We start from the raw sequence: 18,805 nt of genomic DNA, 5'->3' as shown, positions 1-18,805 counted from the left end.
ACCATTTTGCAGATACAGATAAACCAGTGATTGGGGAGGTGTATGAGCAGATGGATACCATGTTGGGGCAAATAAAAACTATTGCTCAGAAAGATGATCCCAACTTGTATACATTGATTCACAATTGTGTGTGTACACGGTGGAATAAAATTAATGTTCCACTACATGCCTTGGCGTATATCCTTATGCCAAAATACTACTCTCCATCTTGGTTGGGCCAACTTGCACTTGGGGGTGGGGTTAGGGTCAAACCCCATATAGATCCAGAGGTATCTACAGGATATATGCAAGCATTAGACAAGTTGGTACCTGACAAGGAGGAGTGTGTTAATCTGTGTCTTGAATTAAGCAGATACTTCATTTGCACTGGTTTGTTTGGTTCTTTGATGCTCCCACATGGTGGGAAGCATATGGGACTTTTGCCAAAATTGGCAAAAAAATTTCTCTCACAAGTTGTAAATACTTCTTCTGCAAAGAGGTGTTGGAGCACCTACAACTTCATACGTAATGTGAGAAGAAATAGACTCAATGAAAATTGACAAAAAACTTGGTTTATGTGCACTACAACTTCAGGTTGTTGAGTCATTATTGTGATCGGGTTTATGAGGATCCAACATATAAAATTTGGGACAACCCAAAGGACGATAATTTGGAGGATGGCACTATACATCTTGAAGAATTGGAAGCAAAACTTATGAGAGATGAATATGAAGCAACAACCATGTCACCACCACCATCCAGTAGCAGTGTCAGTGCTCGAGTTCCAAGTATCGTTCCTTTGATGTCGCCGCCTCCATGTACATCCTCACGTGGAGGGCATGTGCCTGTTGGTTTTGCCCATGCGACTGTGTGGGAGGAGACTCCTAGAAGACCACCATGACCTGCTCAGAAATTAGACATTTCTCGTGGCAGCAAGAGGAAGCTCTAGATAATAGATTTACTTGTCTTTTCTAGTTTCTAGTAGTTTTAATAACTGTTGACTCTTTCATATTTATTATGATATTTTTTTTAAACAATATATGACAATTTAAGTTTGAAGTTTGAATTTGGCAATTATAGCTCATTGGTAATGAATTATGAATATGATGCTTCGTGAAAGTTGAAAGTTGTTTCATTTCATTTCATTTCATGTTAGATATTCTTTGTTGTAATGGTTACACTTGTCTTACAAGTACAACTTTGGTGATCAATTATGATAAATGTTATATATTGAATTTTGAAAGCTTGAAACTTTAAAATTGATGAATCATGAGATTCAATGTTGTATGTTACTAACTTGTGGACATGGTTGATGAAGATTATAACTTCTAGATGATTGTTGTTATATGGTCCAATCTATGTTTTTTATATCTAATTCATCATTCTACAAGCTTTTGTTGACATATATGCACCAAAATATAATATATATATATATATATATATATATATATATATATAATCGCTCCCAAACCGGGAGCTTCTGAAAATGTTGCTCCCACTCCCACTCCACATTTTCGCTCCCGCTCCCAAATAACCTTGCATTTTATTGTACTCATAAATTATTTTGCTGCATAATAATAAAAACCCTCGCTGCTGCACTGGGTTTCCCGCATTGTGATTTTCCGGGGACTTTTGTCAAGAAATAACGATATCACATTTTATGTGTGTGTGCTAGTATTGATCAGTTCCTATTTTTGCTTCCACAATATTTTATTTGGTGAAGAAATCACAATGTGAATTATCTATTGTTTGCAGTAGAAAATAAACTGCATAATTAATTTACAATTAGCAGAATAATTTCCATTTGTTGCATTTCAAGGAATTTTCACATAATTACATCTTTCTAGAATCTATGTCTGCAACATCTCTCATGAGATTTGGAATAAAGGTGAGCAAATTCAAAAAATGTTTTATTAATATCAAATGTAACACTCATATCATTTTGTTGATCATAACAGGTTGTGATTTGGTAGAGTCTAAAGCCAATGATTAGAGATTTAAAATATAAGCATAAATTGCTCAACTTGAGCAAGTATAGGCTCTCTATATTGCTTCTATTCTGACTTGTAGCTACCAAAGACTCCAAATAGGTTGCACTATGAGATTTTGAGGTTTGAGTTAGGGTTTTGGAAAATAAAAGAAAATAAATTAATGAGAATGAGAATATCAAATATTACATTTCTATGAAGTTTAAAACTAAGACTTGGAATGACAATGAATTTATTAATAAGAGAAATTTGAAATACTAAAATGATTTTATCAATCCTAATATTCTTGATTAAAACTATTTTTCCAACATTATGAGCTTAAAAACCAGAATAAATATTGTTATGATTAGGACCTATTACCCACCAAAAATTAGGTGACCCATAGGAGAATTTTTTCTTCTCCTTGGACAACCAACTAGCCAGCAACCCTAATGGTCAGCACATGACATGATGCCATATATCCTTTACCTTTTTCTATAGTTATATTTCTTTCTCCCATCCAAAATTCCTTCTTGAAGGAAGGTAGGTCATCCGTCGACGGGTACTTTAACCATTTTGTAATCATGTGCTTTGACATTATGTTTTGTGGCATACTAATATGAATCAAGGGGTCATCCAGATGATTTACCGATCTTGACTGTATTCTTGTTCCCTCACTTCACTTGGAAGGTTAGTCTCTCACTCTAGTCCAACAAGACCTCCTATGAGGCCTTAGGGTTTAAGACACTATTGGGGAGGCTTTGATTGAAGTAGCATGACCATGATATCTAATGCTTACAACTTTCCATCTTTTCCATTATTCCATCTCCATTCCTTGAGATGGTGGTCATTGTTCATGGGCATTGGCACCCTCTCATCCTCATCTCTGAGTTTGGCCCAGGAAACTTTGCCCTACAGAAGAAAGTTAAAAGAAAAAGAAATCCACAATGAAAGAAAAAGATAAAATGAAAAAGTTGGCTAGGAAATTTGATTAGTGCATGGGAAAAAGCCTAGCATGAGCTCTACCCTCCTCATTAGCCATCATTCAGTTCCTCGAGCAGATGATACTCCATTTATAAAGAAACCATTGTATCGTTCCAACCCCGATGAGCAATAAATTGCCTCATCATTAAGGGGTAATAAATCCTAAATCACAAAAAGCAACCTTGAGCTCTTGAGCTAAGCAACCAAATTAGCACATTAAATAAATAAGTAATGTGAAATTTTCATCTATTGCAGCAACTGGAAATGATTCTTCTAACTATAAATTTAATTGTGCAGTTTATTTGCTATGACAAACAATGAATAAAATCACAACTACAATTTTCACCATAAAAATACTACGGAAAAAATAGAAAGCTGAAAACTGAGAAATTATAGCACACACAAAATTTTGACACTGTTATTTTTGGACAATCGTCCCTGGAAACACCCAACTTGGGAAAACTGGTGCAACAGATAAGGGTTTTATTATTATTATGCAACAGAATTTTGAGTACAATAAAATGATGCCAAACTGGCGTTTCTATCTAAAAGAAATATTGGACCAAATATTTGAGGGAATTTTACCCTCCTCTCCAAGCAATCTCAACTCAGTCTGGGCTCAGAAGTTGACCCTCAGAATGATCTGCATCAACCTCTGCACAGACCCTGCGCAGTCCCTTGTAAGATCAGCCCAGAACTCCCTCTGAATCAGACGTCTTGCCTGTCTCTGTTACTGGAAGTCTCTATCCAGGCCTTCTAGAAATTTACCCATCCTCCAACACCTGAAATAACCCACTCCACAGCCAAATCGAACTGCCCCTCTTGAGGAACTGCGCAGCCCCTACGTAGCCTCCTGGAGAATAATTTCAGCCTCCTCTTATGACCCCTCCAGAACTACTAACTCTAGAAAATATCTATGATTCCCCTCTACCACCCGCTACTCAATCACTAACTCAATCTCACTGCTGAATCACCTCCTACTGAGAAATCGAATTGCAAAGATCATTGAGTATTTGGAACTGGTGTTTTCTCCATTTACCCATCGACTTCTTATAATCCTGTGTTGGAGCACAAACAACCAAGATTAGAACTTAATCAAGGGCATTATTAACTCCCTGTCAATCCGCGTGAGTTTTCAAACAATTATCACCTTATCTCAATTAGTATTGATTAATTAACCATATTCCCTAAGTTTAGACTTAGGAAATATTTAAAAATCGACTAATAATCTAATTGAGCCATCTCTAGGTAAAATTTCCAGAAACGATTTCTGGGTTTTGGAGATCTCATGTGTTTTAGCCCATCCACAAAGTTTCGAGACTAGAAGACCTCCGATGCTACAAAAAAACACTCCCTATTAGTGAGGAAGGTGTTCTAGTGCTACACCACTACTACTACAACACCCTGTCTCTGTATCACCCCTCCATTATGCTGTTGATGTCTGGCCACTACCCACCAAACACTGCACAACTCTGATGTTGCATCTGTGCTGCTGCTAACACTGCAAACTCTGCATTTGCATTGCAACTCTCTCTCATCTGATGTTGCTACAATTGCAACTACTTCTACTAAGAAGCATCTGAAATAATTTTTCCCTACTCCTAAAACGGGTTCTCCACCATACCCATCTATTCTTTGAAATAAACTAACTTAGCTCTCCCTAGAGCTTTCATGAGTATATTTGCAACCTACTCTTCTGTGGAAACATACTGTAGCTGGATTGCTCCACGCTACACACAATCTTTGATGAAATGACACCGAATATCTATGTGTTTCGACCTGTCATGAAACATTGGATTCTTAGAGAGCTTGATGAAACTTTGATTATCATAGTAGACATTTGTCACCTCCATCCTCTACCTGAACAAGCTTACCAACAATTTCTGAAGCCATATAGCTTCGCATGTAGTTGTGCTTGTTGCCATATACTCTGCTTCTGCAAAGCTTAGTGTTACTGACTTCTACTTCTTGCTACACCAAGAAACCATTCTTGATCCAACGATGAAGCAGTACCCGAAGGTACTTTTCCTGTCCACTGAACTGCCTGTCGAATCTGCATCTGTGAACCCACATAATCTGACTTCATCCCCTTGGGTATATCTCAACCCATACTCGACTATGCCGTGCACATACCTCAAAATATGCCTCACTGTTGCCCAATGTACCCTCTTTGGTTCTACCATAAACTAACTGAGGGTATTGACTACGAAGCAAATATCTAGACTAGTGTTGACCAGATACATGAGTGAACCGACAAGCTGTCTATACAAGGTGGGGTCGACATCCTTGTCATCTGATGCATCTATTTTCTTCCAGTTGGTGATCATGAGCATAGATATGGGTCTACAATCGTGCATTTTGAACCTCTTCAGAATATCGGTAGTGTATCTTCCTTGCCCATGGAAGATCTCCCTGTCCTTCTACCACACTTCCAATTCTAGGAAATAGTGCATCAAACCCAAATCCTTCATATCAAACTCTACTGCCAAGTTCCTCTTGCAGTCCTCTATGATCCCTGATGATCTTGTCAATAAGATATCATCCACATACAATACTAGGATGAGTGGCTCAACCTCTACCATCAAATAGTAAAGGCTGGGATCGGTGTCGCTTTTAATGAATCCCATCTGCTACAAGTAGCTGTCAATCCGACCATACAATGCCCTGGGAGCCTTCTTGAGCCCGTATAGAGATTTCTTCAGTATGCAAACATGATTGCACCTCTCATGAGTCTCGAAACCCTCTAGTTGTTCTATGTACACCTCTTCCTCTTTCACCCTGTTCAAGAATGTTGTCTTGACATTCATCTGGTGAATTTTCCATCCCCTTTGAGCTGCTAGGGATATAACTGACCGAATAGAAGTATATCTGGCAACTGGGGTGAAGGTTTCCTCATAATATATCCTTTCCTTCTGTGCATACCCCTTTGCCACAAACCTAGCCTTGTACTTTTCCATGCTGCCATCTGCAACATACTAGATCTTGTAGATCCATCGAGAACCTACAACTAATCTATCCTAAGGCCTCGGCACCACCTCCCAAACATCGTTCGTCATGATAGAGTTGTATTATTCTAACATGGAATCTACCCACACTTGATGTTGTGTGACTTCTTGAAAGCTAGAAGGTTCTGCAACCTGAGCTACCATTGCTTGATATCTGTCAGGTTGTCTGTGCTCTCTCTTGTTCGTCCTATGAGATCCAGTAAACTGTTGATTTGGGGTAGCATTAGATGTTCTCTATGACTCAAATTTTGTAGGGAGGCTTGGGCACATGCATTCCAAAGAACCCAGAAACCGTTTTGGGAAATTCCACCCAGAGACACGATTATATTAAAATAATTAATATTTTTAATGGGGTGCTAAGTCTAAACTTAGGAAAATTAAAATATTAATGGGTATTAATCTAATTGTGGTTGAATCTTCTAGAAAAAGACAGAAATCAAATCAAAACGATATGAGCCTTTGATTAGGAGTTAATCTAGGCCATTGGTTGTCCAATAAGAAGATATAAGAAAGGGCTTGAGGGTCATTTGGAAAATACACCAAGAGATATCAAGAAATCGATTTTCTGAAGTGAGAAGTTCTCAAGATGAAAATTAGATTGAGGAGATTTCTTACAGCAGGGGAGCAGGGATAGCTTCCATAGAGAGAGTGATTTTCTCAGTCGAAGAATCATCAACAGAGTGAGGTAGAGAGTGATCTAGTAGCCCAGACGCAAGGCCACACAGAGGCAGTGCAGAGGGTGAGAGAGAGTCCGAGATTTTGCTGAGGAGAGTCAGTGTCAAAAGCCGGGAGCCGGGGTGTGAGACCGGGAGGCTGAGAGCAGAGACTCTGGGCAACAAATTGATCATCATACTAGGTGACACAGTGCCTAAAGAGGTTGATGCAGAGACTGTGTGAGAACTACGCAGAGCAGCGTAAGGGCCTGCCGGAGGCAATTCATTCAATATGCGGATTAGTCGGGATTTTCTCAGTGATTGTGTGAGGTAATCTCACAAATCTTTCTACCAGTATTTCTCTCTGTAACTGAATAACCTGAGAAGTATTTAGAGACGTATTCAGAATTTTCTATTGCTTAATAATAATAAACCCTCAAAATTGTTGCACCGGTTTTCCCGCATTGGGTTTTTCCGGGGAAATTTGTCCAAAAATAACAGTGTCTATTGTGTTGTATTTTCTTTCTTGCTCAGTCTCTTGTTTCTGCATATAAATTAAACTAGTCAAGGCTGTGGTAGTATTTACTTCTATATTTACCATAGCACATAGTAAATAACTTGTATGGATTAACAAGTAGGAGAAGTAACATCAGTTTGCTGCAATAAGAATTCCTGTTGTGGAATTTTCACATAAACTCCTTTGCATCTCTCAATGCCTGACGAACCTCTCTACTGGCTCGACCACTAGTAGTGGTAGGTTCAACTAGCTCCTCATCTTCCCTCTACTTCTTCGTCTCCTGAGATCTCACTGGATTCCCTGCTCCTAAGGAAATGCTAGTACTGGTTACTGTACTGGATCCCTGTGGCTGTCCCATTGGCTGCCCTTGTGGCGGCCCCTACTACAGGATCAATGGAGCTTTAGCTAGCAGATTCTGATCACCTGCAAGCATCTCACGAGATCTCTTGAAAGCTTGACCTTCCATGAACTTTACGTCCTGACTACAATCTTCCTATTGCTAGGAATGTAGATCTTGTATGCCTTGAAGGTCTCATCTGGCACATGGCAATAAGCAACGTTGCCAAAGATCCTAAAGTGACTAACTTCTGGCTTCTTCCCTATGAAGACCACTTCTGGCATTTTCTTCCCCAATGCTTTATGAGGAGTCCTGTTATGAATATACACTGCCATGTTACATTCCTCTGCCCATAGAAACCTGGGCAAATCCTAGTCCTATAACATTGTTTTTTGTAGCCCCACCTATGGTTCTTATTTTCCGCTCTGTTATCCCATTCTGCTATGGATTATACGGAACAGTCCACTCCCTTTTGATGCTTTCCTTTGCACAAAAATCTATGAAGTCTCCATCAATATACTCTACACCATTATCTGAGTGAAGCATCCTAATCTTCTTTCCTGTCGCATTCTCCACGAGAGCTTTAAACTCCTTGAAACGATCGAAGACCTCATCCTTGGCCTTCAAGAAGTAGATCTAGGTTTTCTTGGAATGGTCATAAATAAAGTTTACAAAGTATTTGGCACCACTGAGAGGTCTAGTGGACATCGGGCCACAAATATCTGAATGTATAAGTCCTAACACGCCATTTGCTCTGTTGTCACTTCTTGGGAATGTTGCCTTAGCATACTTCCCAAGTACACATCCTCTGCACACATCATCGTGTTCTGTGCCAAGTTCTAGAACCCCTTTAATTGTTTTCCTAAGCATCTTGAGTGCTCCATGGTGTAGATGTACCATTCTCCTATGCCATAACTCATTCAGTTCCTTCCCACTGCTACTGTCACTACCTATTAGTGCCATTGGAGAGTCGAGTTACAACCTGTACAATCTGTTCCTTCGAACTCCAATCTATCTTACCCTCTTCCAGCTTGAGTGTTTGAAAAAAATATTCTTCCCTACAAATTGGATATCATATCCCTTATCCTGTAATTGGGATATTGAAATTAGGTTCATACCCAATCCTGACACATGAAATACATCTATAGCACTGGTGCTTGCTCTTGACTCCCTCTGAAAATCGATGGTACCTTTCCCTACTGGAGTACACTTCATTCTATTTCCCATCGTAATCAAGACGTCCATCTGCCCTCCTAGTAGCTAGAGAAATATTCTCCAACCCCTATCATGTGAGATGACGCTGCACTATCTATATACCAAACAACTTGTGAAGTCGATCCTGACAAGCAAGGAAATTCATCCTCCAACCTAGAAGACAAATTTGAAGCCCCCTGAATATCAATTCTATCCATGATCATAGAAAATAAAACTCTGTGTTATTCCTCTTTCACCCGATGCAGATTCTGCTGTTGTAAAGCCTTCCACGTCCAACCCGGGAATTTGCTTAGCAAACATTTGAGCAACTACTGCTCCCTTTGACTGCTAAAATCTTTATTTTAGGAAAAATTGACTTTTCTGCCAACCTGCAATTGAAAATTGAACCCTTGCCCAACTATTCAATCTGCCTATCTAGGTACTACGCAGTTTTTGAGATTTTCGGCCAGCTGCTCCCTCTAAATAGTGAAATCCCCCTCTCTGCTTCTGAGCTTCCCGACTGATTATTTATGCTCCGATACCATGTGAATTTTTCATATATTGCAACAATTGGAAATTATTCTTCTAACTATAAATTTAATTGTGCAGTTTATTTTCTATGGAAAACAATGAATAAAATCACAACTGCAATTTTCACCAAAAAAATACTATGGAAAAAATAGAAAGCTGAAAACTAAGAAATTCTAGCACACACACAAAATTTTGACACTATTATTTTTGGACAATCGTCCCTGAAAAACCCAACTTTGGAAAACCAGTGCAACAGATGAGGGTTTTATTATTATTATTATGCAGTAGAAATTTCTGAGTACAATAAAATGACGCCAAATTGGCATTCTTTCTAAAAGAAATATTGGCCAAAATATATGAGGGAATTTTACCCTCCTCTCCAAGCAATCTCGGCTCAGAAACTGACCCCGAGAATGATCTCCATCAACCTCTACACAGGCACTACACAGTCCCTTGTACACTCAACCCGGAACTCCCTCTGGATCAGGCGTCCTGCATGTCTCTGTTGCTAGAAATCTCCAACCAGGCCTTCTAGAAATTTTCCCGGCATTTGGCACCTGAAACAACCTGCTCCACAGCCAAATCGAATTGCTCCTCTTGAGGCACTGCGTAGCCCCCTAGAGAATAATTTTGGCCTCCTCTTCTGACCCCTATGGAACTAGAAACTCCTTTGGAAAATCTCTATGTTGCCCCTCTGCCACCTACTACTCAATCACTGGCTTGATCTCACTGCTGAATCACCTACTACTGGGAAATCGAACTGCTTAGATCACTGAGTATCTACAACTAGTATTTTCTCCATTTACCTATTGACTTCTTCTTATAATACTTTGTTGGAGCACCAACGACTAAGATTAGAACTTAATCAAGGGCCCAAATTAATTCCATGTCAATCCATGTGAGTTTCTAGAGAATTATCACTTTATCTCAATTAATATTGATTAGTTAACCATATTCCCTAAGTTTAGACTTAGTAAATATTTAAAAATTGGCTAATAATCTAATTGAGCCATCTCTAGGTGGAATTTCCAGAAATGATTTCTAGGTTTTGGAGATCTCATGTGTTTAGCCTCTCCACAAAGTTTCGTGATGAGAACAACTCCAATGCTACAAAAACTAACAAGTAAAAGGCACCCTAGAGGGGTGGAAAAAGCAGGCCGAGGATGCTAAAATTCCCTTGTACCCTAGGTCTAGTCTATGTTTAGACTATATCATAAACACACTGAAGATACTCAACTAAAAGTGCTTTACACAAAGAAAATATAACAACAGTGAAATCAACAACATTACACAAGAAATATTGGCCCAAATATCGTTTCTCATTAGTCCATCAATAAGAAAACATTAGGGTTCCCGTACTAAGGATCATGGCCCTTTATGAAACCTAATACAAACTATGATACAATAGTATACAAAATCTAGGGCTTGAGGCCTGATCCTTTAGACCTTCAATTTTCCCACCACAACAAAGACAAAATAACTTGACTTGCTAAAGCAATCCTTTTCCTCCAATCCAATCTTTCCTCTTTTCCCTTGATGTACCTGCCTGTCCTTTGCCTCCAAAATCACACAATGATCAGCTCCTTTAGTCATTGTCCTTTTGTTGTCCACCTGGCAGGATTCTTAAACAACTCTTTGAGTTTGGGCTTATCTCTTCAGCCCTCAAACTCCTTGTTGCCTCCTTATCTCACATGGAATGGCTCCTATCAAGGCTTTGTACACTCAGTTGCTCATAGTGGACACTTCCCTTCAGTCAATTGTACTTTTTAGCATAAACCTTGCTGGTTGATACTCCTTCACCAACTAGACTTTATAAATAGCTCAACAACCCACTTTACTATAGAACAACAACCTCATGCCATACTTTCTAGCCTTCATATAGGCCTGAGACACTTTGGCCTACTTTTGTCATAGGTTTGAGGCTTTTTTGGCCTCCCCTAGGGCTTTGGCCCTCCCATAGAACAACACTGAGGCCTTTTCAACCCTTCTTTTGTAGGCGTGATACCTTTCAGCCCCGTTCCCTGCTTGCGGCCTAGCCACAGAACAAGTTGTGGCCCTATGAGGTTGCCTACAGGCCTTTGTGGACTTTGTAGCCTCTGCGGCCCTTTGTGGCCCCTAACAAAATTTTGGCTAGCCTTTCTAATAGGCATAAAAACCTTCCTCTCAACACAAAACCACATAGAATTTATCCTTGGTCATTTGGCCTTCTCTTGATGCTACTCGGCCTTCTTCCTGAGACAGATAAGCAATCAACTTGTCCTCTCTTGGAGATCTCCGACTCACTTCTTGAAATCTCGTGCTTGCTATAATTGATTGACCTGCCATGGGTGTCTATTATACTTGATCATGGGGTGTAAACCCCAATAGTGATATCCCTTGGCGTAGTTGGCTAACCTAAGCCTACATATCCCTAGTCTTTGACCAAATCTGTGTCTCTTGTTATTTCTCTTGATTGAATACTGTCTATTGCATTTACTGTTCTATCTACAATTGCTCTTGATATTTGGAAGAATAAATTGTGTTGAAAGATTGCTAATTGAAGAAAAGAATTGGGCTAAAGTGATTGTAATAGCATAGAAATGGTAAATTAACATGGTATCAGAACAAAGGTGAAGAGCAAAGCCCAAGGAGACCAGAGACAAGAGCAATCACCATTGAACAAAGCGAAAGGAGTCCATTTGATTTGGTCAATATGCCTACCTCTTACTTCAAGGAAAATGAGAAGCTAGGTGACTCATCTAACTTTGTTGCTTGCAAGGTCAGGTTGGAAGACATATTGGATGACAACGATGTCTTGATGCTTCTGCTGCTATCAAGTCTAGGTACAAGAAAGGTAACCTCAAAGCTAAGAAAATTATCTTTCATGGTTTGCAAGATCATTTACTTGTTTATGTTGGTAATTTGAAGAGTTCCAAGGACATTTATGATAAGTTGGTTCGGATGTATGATGTATCAAGTCAACAATTTGAATCATATCCTCTTATTGAAAAATAAGCTCAAAGAATTGAATATGAATAAGGGAGAGTTTGTGCAATCCTATATCATGACGGTATTGATGAGACTATACCTAATAGAGAGTTGGTGGTGATCACTCTTCAAGGTCTTCCTCCAACGTGGTAAACCTTCATTATTGCTATAAGAAACAACAAAAGAATCCCAACATTTGATGAGCTCATTGGACAATGCACTCAAGAGGAATCTAGAATGATTGCGCGAGGAAGGATTCAAAAGCATGAAGAAGGAGATCCTTATGCAATTGTTTCTCAAGATAAGAAGAAGAAAGGTAGAGGGAGACCATCCAATCCAAGAAGGTCTTCCCTTGAATCCAAGGACTCCAAGAGAAGATTGAGAAAAGATAGACCTCAAGTTGAATGCTTTAACTGCCACAAGTATGGCCACTATGCCCGAAACTGTTTGCAAAAGAGAGATGCTCCAAGATCCAACCAAAGCTACAACAACACCAGGTATAATGATAGAAGAATAAACATTGATAGAAGAGGTGATGATAGAAGAAGACGAGATGATAGAAGTAGAAGAGATACACATGATGATCGACAAGGAAGCTATCATCCTCAAAAGAGAGAAACATTTTTCAGGTATGAAAATAATACAGCTACTAGCCAATTTGAATACATTCTTATTTCCTCTCTTTCTAGTTCTTCTCCTCCAGATTCGTATGATAGCTGGCTGGTAGATAGTGGGGCTTTTAGACACTTCTCTGGATATAAGGAAGTCCTCTCAAATCTGGGTGAGAGGGAGACAAGTTTGAGAATCATTCTTGGAGACAATTCTACATATCCTGTGAAGGGTTTTGGTTCTGTCAAATTTGATCTAGACTCTGGGGAATTTGTTATTCTTCATGAAGTATTGTATGCTCTGGGACTAAAGAAGAACTTGGTATCTATTTTTGCTTTGGAAGACAAAGGGATGAGAGTAGCCTTCATGGAGGCTAGGACACATGTATTCCACAATACCCATAAATTGTTTTGGGAAATTCCATCCGGAGATAGTTTTATTAAAATAATTAATTATTTTTAATTGGTGCCTAAGTCTAAACTTAGGAAATTAAAATAATTAAAGGGTATTAATTAAATTGAGGGTGAAACTTCTAGAAGAAGACGAGGATCAAGTCAATATGATCTGAGCCATTGCTTAGAATCTAATCTAGGCCGTTGATTACTCAACTAGAGGATTATAAGAAATACTTCGATGGGCATTTGGAAAACACACTAGGCAAATACTCAGTTACGCAAGTAAAATCGATTTTCTCACTGATCGAAGTTTAGCAAGAGGAAATTGAATCAGAGGGAGAGTTGCAGGTGAGAAGGAGAGAGGGCATCAGCATCAGTCAGGAGTGCAGGAGTAGAACGAAGATGCAAAGCAGAGGAGGGACAGCACAGAGGCTGTGACGCGGAAGAGGGATAGCCTAGAGGTTGTGATGTTGGAACTGCGCAGTCCCTACGCAGAAGTTGACGCAGTGAGACGCAGACGGGGCAGCAACTCCTCTCCAGAGTCAAAATCTCATTGAGAAGCATGAGAATATCATCTGTAAAATTTCTCACAGAAACTCCTCTTCTATTTTGTTGGTTGTATCTTGTACATGAGATTTTTGCTGAAAATCAATAAAGAAACCCTCATCTGCTGCATCAGTTTTCCCACTTTGGGTTTTGAAGGGGACAATCATCCAAAAATAGCTGTGTCATTGTGATTACACTTATGCTAGTATTTTTCCTTGCATTTACTTTCCGCAGTATTTTAATTGTGAAGGCTGCAGTAGAATTTATTCGATATTTTTTGTAGAAACACTATGAATAACTTATTTCTAAATTAATAAGTAGAAGAAATAATATCAGTCAATGCAGTTGGATTTCTATTTAGGAATTTTCACATGGCATTAGAGCTGAGTTAAGCAAGACTGCAGACCAGAAGAATCAGTGTTAAAGAGGAGGGAATTCAAAATTGTTGCATTAGCAGAAAATCAAATCCCCAGAGGAATTGCGCAGTCCAGTCTAGGAGGGAAAAATTTTCATAGGAAAATATCTCTCTGAGAGAATTGACACAGAGGTAGATTTCCATATAGAAGGTTGCCAGTGACAGAGGGAGCAGTGCAGAAGCTTCAGAGTAGAGCAGTCTTCAAGAGAAGACGTAGTTTTCTATAGTTGTTGCTGGGGTAGAAAAGCGTCGGAAATCGATTGGAAAAATAGCACAAAGAAGGATGGAAAATCACAATGTCTCTGAATTATCTTCCAGATTGGAAGAAGAATTCGCATGCTTGTCAAGTTCAGTGTCAACAAATTGTTTGGTATATTTATAGCGGGGCTATCAAGAAGAGCAAATGGACTTCCGGATTACTATGGGAAACAGAATGAAGTGTACTCCAGTAGGGAGAGGCACCATAGCATTTCAGACAGACGCAAGAACCAGCATCCAAACCACTAATGTTCTGCATGTGCCCAAGTTAGGAATGAATCTGATTTCAGTGTCCTAGTTACAGGAAAAGGGATATGATGTATACTTCATTGGAAGGAAAGTATATGTCAAACATCCAAGCTGGAAGAAGAAGAGACAAATCGAAGCTTGAAGCAACTGACTGCATAGATTGCAGCTCGAGTCTCCAATGGCACTGATAGGCAACAATCATAATGGTGAAAAGAAACTAAACGAACTATGGCATTGGCAAATGTAACACTTACACCATGGAGCACTGAGGATGCTCTAAGAGACTGTTACAGTAGTTCCAATCCTTAGTACTGAGCATGATGATGTATGCAAAGGATGCGTACTAGGGAAGTACACTAAAGCAACCTTTTCCAAAAGTAACAACAGAGAGGAAGGCGTCTTGGGATTGATACACTCATATATTTGTGGCCCAATGTCCACATGAGCTCTTAGTGGTGGTGAATACTTCGTCACATTTATTGATGATCACTCTAGAAAAACCTGGATCTATTTCTTAAAGACCAAGGATGAGTTCTTTGATCAGTTTAGAGAGTTTAAGGCTGTCATAGAGAACATAACAGGGAAAAAGATAAAGCATTTAGATAATGATGGAGAGTATATGGACAAAGGCTTCACAAATTTCTGCACAAAGGAGGGCATCAAAAGAGAATGGACAGCTCCATATAATCTAGAGTAGAATGGAGTAGCAGAGCTAAAGAATAGAACTATTGTTGGAGCAGCAAAGGCTATGTTGTATGACTAGCACTTGCCTAGATTCTTATGGACAGAGGCTTGCAACAAAACGATGTATATCCAAAATAGAACTCCTCACGAAGCATTGGGGAAGAAAACGCCTCATGGTGTTTTCACAGGGAAGAAGTCAGAGGTGATTCATCTCAGGATATTTGGAAGTGTGTCATATTGTCACATTCTAGATGAGAAGCATAGTAAACTGGATTAGACTGTAGAAAACAGGTAGCTCGTAGGATATAGCGAGACTTCAAAGGCATGCAAAATCTACATTCCTAGCAACAAGAATATTGTAGTAAGACGGGATGCAAATTTCATGGAGGATAGAGCCTTCAGAAAATCTTGAGAGATGCTAGTAAAAGATTAGTCAGTAGATGTTCCATTAGTCCAGTAGCAACAAAGGCAACAAGGAGGACAAGCAGGAGGACAGACACCTGGATCAAGCACAGTGACCAGCACCAGTATTTCCTTAGAAGTAGGACATCTAGGCAGTTCCTAGCAGATGGAACAACAAGAAGAAGAGGGGGATTTGATTGAGCCTCCCACCACCAGTGGTAGAACCAGCAGGGAAATATGGAAGACTCTGAGGGACGCATAGGAGTTTGTCAGAGCTCCTAGAACCGAGAAGAGGCAGCGTACACAACTTGACAGATACCAAGCCTTGGTAGCACAGGTTGAAGAACCCTTCAGCTTTCAGGAAGTCATACAACACCAAGTTTGGGTGGATGCCATGGTAGAAGAGTATAGTTCTATCATGACGAATGATGTCTGGGAAGTGGTACCTAGACCAGAGGATAGATCAATTGTAAGATCAAGGTGGATCTACAAGATCAGGTATGCTGTAGATGGAAGTATAATGAAGTACAAGGCTAGGTTCGTCGAAAAGGGGTACGCACAAAAGGAAGGAATAGACTATGAGGAGATCTTCGCCCTAGTAGCCATATATACCTCTATCAGATCCGTTATATCCCTAGCAGCTCAAATGGGATGGGAGATTCACCAGATGGATATCAAGACAACATTCTTGAACGAGGTGATAGAAGAAGAGGTATATATAGAATAGCCCGAAGGCTTCGAAACTCATGAAAATAAAACTCAAGTATGCAGGTTAAAGAAAGCCTTGTATGGGCTCAAGTAGGCACCCAGAGCATGGTATGGTCAGATTTATAGTTACTTGCAGTAATTGGGATTCATCAAGAGTGATGTTGATCCCAATCGCTACTATCTAATGGTGGAGAATGAGCCAATTATTCTGGTATTATATGTGGATGACTTGTTTCTAACTGGTTCATCAAGGCTCATAAAGGACTGCAAGAAGAATCTTGAAGAAAAATTCGACATGAAGGATATGGGGTTGATGCATTATTTTCTACAGTTGGATGTTTGGCAAAAGAATGGGAAGATCTTCCTTGGGCAAAGGAATATATGCTATAGAGATTCTGAAGAGATTCAGAATGCAGGATTGTCGACCCATGGCTACGCCCATGATCACCAACTAGAAGAAAAATAGATGCATCAGGTGACAAGGAGGTGGACCCCACCTTGTACAGATAGCTTATTGGGTCGCTCATGTATCTGGTCAACACTAGGCCAGACATTTGCTTCATTGTCAACACGCTTAGTCAGTTCATGGTGAAATCGAAAAGGGTGCATTGGGCAGCAGCTAGGCACATCATTAGATATGTGCGTAGAACAGTCGGATATGGGTTGAAATACATCGGAGAACATGACATCAGATTGAATGGATTCACAAACGCAGATTGGGCAGGTAGTTCAGTAGACTAGAAAAGTACCTCCGGGTATTGCTTCAGCGTTGGATTAGGAATGACCTCTTGGTGCAGCAGGAAGCAGAAGTCGATAGCTCCGAGCTCAACAGAAGCATAATATATGATAGCCAGTACAACTATCTGCGAAGCTATATGGCTTAGAAAACTGCTTGTGAGTTTGTTCAAGAAGAGGATGGAAGCAACCAGTATTTTCTGCAATAATCAGATTTGTATTAAACTCTCTAAGAATCCAGTATTTTATGATCGGTCGAAACACATTGATATCGGATGTCACTTTATCAAAGACAGTGTTCAACGTGGGGTAGTACAGTTGCAGTATCTCTCCATAGGAAATCAGGTAGTAGACGTACTCACAAAATCTCTGGGAAGACCTAAGTTCATCCAGTTCAGGGAGCAAATGGGTATGGTAGAGAATCTGTTTAAGTAGCAGAAACAGGTGGTTTCTTAATTGCGATGATAGGAAATGAGAGGGATTTGTAGTACAGATATAGTGTTGGCGGTGGTAGTGGCAGGGCCAACAACAGTACAGATGTAACATTTGTGTAGTAGTTGATGGACAATGGTGTTAGACACCGACAACACAGAGGGAGATGTCACAAAATCAGAATGATGCTTCAGCAAGTTGCATTACTAGAGCACATTCCTCGCTAAGAGGGAGTGTTGATTTATGGTAGCATCAGATATGATCTAAGCCTCAAAATTTGCAGGGAGGCTAGGACACACATATTCCACAATACCCAGAAATCGTTTTGGGAAATTCTACCCAGAGACAGTTTTATTAAAATAATTAATTATTTTTAATGGGTGCCTAAGTCTAAACTTAGGAAATTAAAATAATTAAAGGGTATTAATTAAAGTGAGGGTGAAACTTCTAGAAGAAGACGAGGATCAAGTGAATATGATCTAAGCAATTGATTAGAATCTAATCTGGGCCGTTGATTACTCAACTGGAGTACTATAAGAAATACTTCGATGGGCATTTGGAAAACACACTAGGTAGATACTCAGTTACCCAAGTAAGATCGATCTTCTCTCTGGTCGAAGTTCGGCAAGAGGAAATCAAAACAGAGGGAGAGTTGTAGGTGAGGAGAGAGGGCATCAACATCAGTCGGGAGTGCAAGAGCAGAACGAAGATGCAGAGCAAAGGAGGGACAACGCAGAGGCTGTGACGCAGAAGAGGGACAGTGCAGAGGCTTTGACACTGGAACTGCGCAGTCCCTACGCAGAAGCTGACGCAGTGAGACACAGAGGGGGCAGCAGGTCCTCTCCAGAGTCAGAATCTCACTAAGAAGCGTGAGAATATCATCTGTAAAATTTGTCATAGAAATTCCTATTCTATTCTGTTGGTTGTATCTTATACATGAGATTTTTGCTGAAGATCAATAAGAAACCCTCATCTTCTACACTGGTTTTCCCACATTGGGTTTTTCTGAGGACAATTGTCCAAAAATAACTGTCATTTTGATTATACTTGTGCTAGTATTTTTCATTGCATTTACTTTACGCAACATTTTAATTGTGAAGGCTGCAGTAGAATTTATTTCGATATTTGTTGTAGAAACACTGTGAATAACTTATTTCTGAATTAATAAGTAGAAGAAATAATATCAGTCACTGTAGTTGGATTTCTATTTAGGAATTTTCACAAGGTGAAGTCCTCAC

At 39.7% G+C, this 18,805-nt stretch overlaps 1 protein-coding gene across 2 annotated transcripts in view; it reads right to left on the bottom strand.

Annotated features, from left to right (window-relative positions):
* Positions 1-18,805, bottom strand: part of LOC149255173 (nucleoside hydrolase 3-like) — a 386,258-nt gene that overhangs the window by 165,225 nt on the left and 202,228 nt on the right. The window lies entirely within an intron of this gene.

The sequence above is a fragment of the Pinus tabuliformis genome, chromosome 7 (genome assembly GCF_031772625.1).
Source record: "Pinus tabuliformis cultivar Carrire ecotype Pingquan chromosome 7, CPIR1, whole genome shotgun sequence".
In the NCBI taxonomy this organism is placed as follows: Eukaryota; Viridiplantae; Streptophyta; class Pinopsida; order Pinales; family Pinaceae; genus Pinus; species Pinus tabuliformis.
This window is presented reverse-complemented; position numbering and strand designations above follow the sequence as displayed.